The sequence below is a fragment of the Tupaia chinensis genome, unplaced genomic scaffold (assembly GCF_000334495.1).
Source record: "Tupaia chinensis unplaced genomic scaffold, TupChi_1.0 Scaffold000199_1, whole genome shotgun sequence".
Lineage (NCBI taxonomy): Eukaryota > Metazoa > Chordata > Mammalia > Scandentia > Tupaiidae > Tupaia > Tupaia belangeri.
The window spans coordinates 580,876-585,443 of NW_006159674.1; the positions used below are offsets into that span (position 1 = coordinate 580,876).

Here is a 4,568-nt window from a genome sequence, read left to right on the forward strand (position 1 = left end):
GCCGCCCCGCCCCCCGCCTACCAGCCACTACGACGTGGAGGCAGTTCTCGTCCCAAAACCAACCAGAGGGCAAAGTGTTGGAGACTGTCGGTGTGTTTGAAGTGCCAAAACAGAATGGCAAGTATGAAACCGGCCAGCTTTTCCTTCATAGTGTTTTTGGCTACCGAGGTGTCGTCCTGTTTCCCTGGCAGGCCAGACTGTATGACTGGGATGTGGCTTCTGCAACTCCAGAAAAAGCCGAGAACCCTGCTGGCCATAGCTCTAAGGAGGTGAAAGGCAAAACTCACACTTATTATCAGGTGCTGATTGATGCCCGCGACTGTCCACCCATATCTCAGAGATCTCAGACAGAAGCTGTGACCTTCTTAGCGAACCACGATGACAGCCGGGCCCTCTATGCCATCCCAGGCCTGGACTATGTCAGCCACGAAGACATCCTCCCCTACACCTCCACTGACCAGGTTCCCATCCAGCATGAGCTCTTCGAGAGATTTCTGCTATATGACCAGACGAAAGCTCCCCCTTTTGTGGCTCGGGAGATGCTACGGGCCTGGCAAGAGAAGAATCACCCCTGGCTGGAGCTCTCCGATGTCCACCGGGAAACAACAGAGAACATCCGTGTCACGGTCATCCCCTTCTACATGGGCATGAGGGAAGCCCAGATGGTGGCGCTACTGTATCCGCCTGGAAAACCTTGACGGTGACGTGGTCCAGCTCCGAGAATGGCACTGGAGGATATTCAGTCTCTCTGGCACCTTGGAGACAGTGCGAGGCCGAGGGGTGGTAGGCAGGGAACCAGTGTTATCGAAGGAGCAGCCTGCACTCCAGTACAGCAGTCACGTCTCTCTGCAAGCTTCTAGTGGGCACATGTGGGGCACATTCCGCTTCGAGAGACCTGATGGCTCCCACTTTGATGTCCGGATCCCTCCCTTCTCCCTAGAGAGCAATAAAGACGAGAAGACACCACCCTCAGGCCTTCATTGGTAGGCCAGCTGAGGCGTTGAGTGCTCAGAACAGCTCTCACCCCCCCATTGCTGCAGGACTCTTCTTTCTCCCCATCATGGGCCACAGTGGGTCTCTTGTTTGCGACATTTGATTGTGGGGTTTTTTGTGGAGGTTGGTGGTGTAACTGTTTTCTTCAGAAAACCCATGTAGGACTCCACCAAAGCTGGCCTCCTAAGCTCTGCCTACACCACGTTCCAGTAAACCTTTCCACTAAAGAACTGTTCAGTTGCCAGAGACCTGGAGGAGTTTCCTGGCCTACCACACAAGCTGTTTGGAATGTAAGGTTTGGTCAATAAACCAGTGCACGCTTGAAAAAAAAAAAATTAATGAGCATGTACATCCAAAAGTTTCCCAATTATCTATGGCTAAATTGAAACTAAAGCACATAGAACGAGTAAAGGCCAGCTAGGCAGCCATGGGTGAGCATGGACTGCCTAAAAGATTCAGCTGGCTCATAGGCTTTGAAGATGAAGAAGCTAGAGACAAACTAGAGAACTCAAAGTACTTCAAGATAACAGAAAAATGGCTCCATACAGTTGGGCATATTTATATCTACCAGTTAGGTTTAATCACTCATTCCTGGAACTGTTGGGTCATAGAGAAAGTCATGATATATTTCTGCATAGAAAAATATGTCATGACTCTCCTGATGACCTAATATATTTTATATAAAAACTATTATATTAGTAAGCATGATTGTAATCATTATTTTTCTCACTATCCAAGTGATTCTTTGAGAATTGGCAGAAAGGGGTATGATTTAACACTTGTTTGCTATCATCCTATTGAAAATAGTACTCACTTGAGAAATTATGTGGTAAATATAAATCCTGATAGACTTACTATATTTTTCCTAGTATTGGATTTACTAAGGCAAAGTACCTTTGAGGCTTATAAAAACAGACTAATCATCCAAAAAATTAAAATGTATCCTTGGCCCAGCTGCAGTGGTGCATGTGGTAGGGTTCTGCTATGCAATGGTAGAACCATGTTGGAAAGCCTGGGATTTGGGTCCTGGGTATACTGAGCAGGTTGGCATACAAGTCCATGATCCTGCCTGGCTAGAAAGTTGTGGTGTGTGGATCACAGTGTGATTAGGGTACCTGTGGTTTTTTTCTCTATCCTTGTGTCTTCTCCTGTCTCTTTCAATAAACACAATTTTTGGTTTGAGAAAGTTAGGAAAAGTTGATCCCAAAGGTTAGGGAACCCTGACCCCAAATGGCTGACAATGGTGCAAATACCACCCTAGCAGTCTGAAAAACATACCAGGCACATGTGCATAGATGTCCAAAATCCTAATGGAATGGATAAATGGAAGAGAACGGATTGCAGCATGACCATGCCTCATTGGACACTACTTTCTCCCTCTCCCTCTTTGTGTCTGTCTCTCTCTGATGAGTACAACACTCTCTGTCAATAATATATATATAATATATAATTATATATATATTTATGTACTATATTAAACCTATAACAGTAATATGTATTTATATAATCTATAACAGTAAACTATTACTCATGTTAAGCTACAGTGACAGAATACTTCAAATCTTCATTTACAGATAGAGTATAAAGTCGTCTTGAAAAAAAATTTAAATACACAAAATATATTAACAACTATGAACTACAGTAATAACTTGGACAAATTACAAAATAAAGAGTAAAAAGTCTTGCACAGTTTTAATTCTGTAACTGCTAGACAGTTTTATTTTCTTATTACATTGAAAGGGAGGTAATGATTGTTTCTTGAAAGCTAAAGGGAATACATGAAATAAATGGATTTGATCCAGAAGGAGTGCTCAAATGAATTTGACATTTTTTTGGAAATTTAGTGAAATTAGCTGCTTTGGTTTTTATAGGCATGTGGTAATGACTGGAGTCTGAAAACCCATAGGTGGCAGGAGGAATAGCCCTGGGACTCTTCATTTCATAATCAGAGATAATGAAAAAGGGAAGGTGGAGTGAAATCATTGTATCTCAAGCAATATATTTAGGCAAAATGAGATTTTAAAGAGAGACAAGAACATAATTATATGAGTGTATCTTTCAGGTGTATAAAAATAAACTTGTGATATTTTATAAAATGTGGGCTGTTGCTAATAGAAAAGCTACTTATAAGTATCTATAAATATGTGTGTGTTCACACACACACATGTATATATTAAATTTGGGGCAGAGGGTATATGTGCTTGCTGGAAAGAGAATGAGAGAGAGAGAGGAAGTGAGAAAGTACCCTCCTTGGGGAATGGTCATATCATGATCCCTTCTCCTCCATTTCTCCCCCCTTTCAGGATTTGGGGCATGGATGCACCCACCCCCAGCATGTTTCTCAAGCCACCAGATCTGGGACTCAAACCACATAAGTTGACCATGTGGGAGCCAGCTGCCTTAACTACCAAACCACCACAGGCTGACCCACAAATACTTTTCAATAGGTTATTGAAAATGAGTTAGCTTCTTCAAGAGAAAGCTCCATGGCTCCTGCGATCTAGCTTGCATGCCGCGTGGTTTTCTAATTTGGGGGTTTTATTGAAATTTTTTGAATATTAATTTTTTTGTTTTATTGAAACGTTTTTCTCTTAGTTTTTTTCTTCTCTTTTTTTCTGTTTTTTGTCTCTTTTCTTTTTTTTTTCTATTCTTTTCCTCTCTCTGTTTCCTTTTCTGCATACTCCTCAAAACTCAGATTGAACTTCCAAGTTTGGGAAGAAACCGACCATCCACCAGATGACGAGAAATCGCTGCAGGACCACAAGAAATATGGGGAAGCAGGAAAATACCTCTCCTCCAAGGGAAAAGTATAACTCCTCTTCATCCACACACAGTTCAATGGAAATCATGGAAATGTCTAATTAAGAATTCAAAACATTCATAATGGCAAAGCTAACAGAGATGGAAGAGAAGAGAGACAAGGAACTGCTGAAGAGGAAGGAGAAAGGAGTTGAAGAGTTCCAGGAAGTGAGGAAATTCATGCAAGATCTAAAAGAGGAATTTTACACTTTACAAAAGAATAAGATGGAACTGTTAGAGATGAAGGCTATAATACAAGGAGTCAAAATTTTCCTTGAATGTATTAAAAGCAGACTAGATCATACAGAAAATAGAATCTCAGATAAACAAGAGAAAATGGCTGGCCTAGAAAAATCCACCATGAAGACTGAGAAAATGGCCAAAAAAAATTTGAGAATAATATACGAGAAATAGTAGATACAATTAAACATCCAAACATCCAGATAATAGGCATCCCAGAAGGCAAAGAAACTCATAAGGGCATTGATAATCTATTCCATGAAAACCTGGTTTGGAAGAAAACTTTATAAACTTAGAGAGGCACTGAAATATCCAGACCCAAGAAATGCAAAGGCCTCCACAAAGAATCAGCCCAGGAATATCTTCCTCAAGGCCCATCATAGCCAGAGGGACCAAAACCACAGACAGAGACAAGATACTAAAATTGGCAAGAGAAAAACATAAAGTTACTTTCAAAGGATATAACATAAAGCTAACATCGGACCTCTCATTGGAAACAATGCAAGCAAGGAAAGAATGGGAAAATATATTCAAAG

The 4,568-nt window shown here is 41.4% G+C and overlaps 1 pseudogene; it reads left to right on the forward strand.

Moving 5' to 3' along the window:
- The window catches only part of LOC102496512 (polymerase delta-interacting protein 2 pseudogene), a 1,108-nt pseudogene extending 103 nt beyond the window's left edge, over window positions 1–1,005 (forward strand).
- Window positions 1,006–4,568: the final 3,563 nt, after the last annotated feature.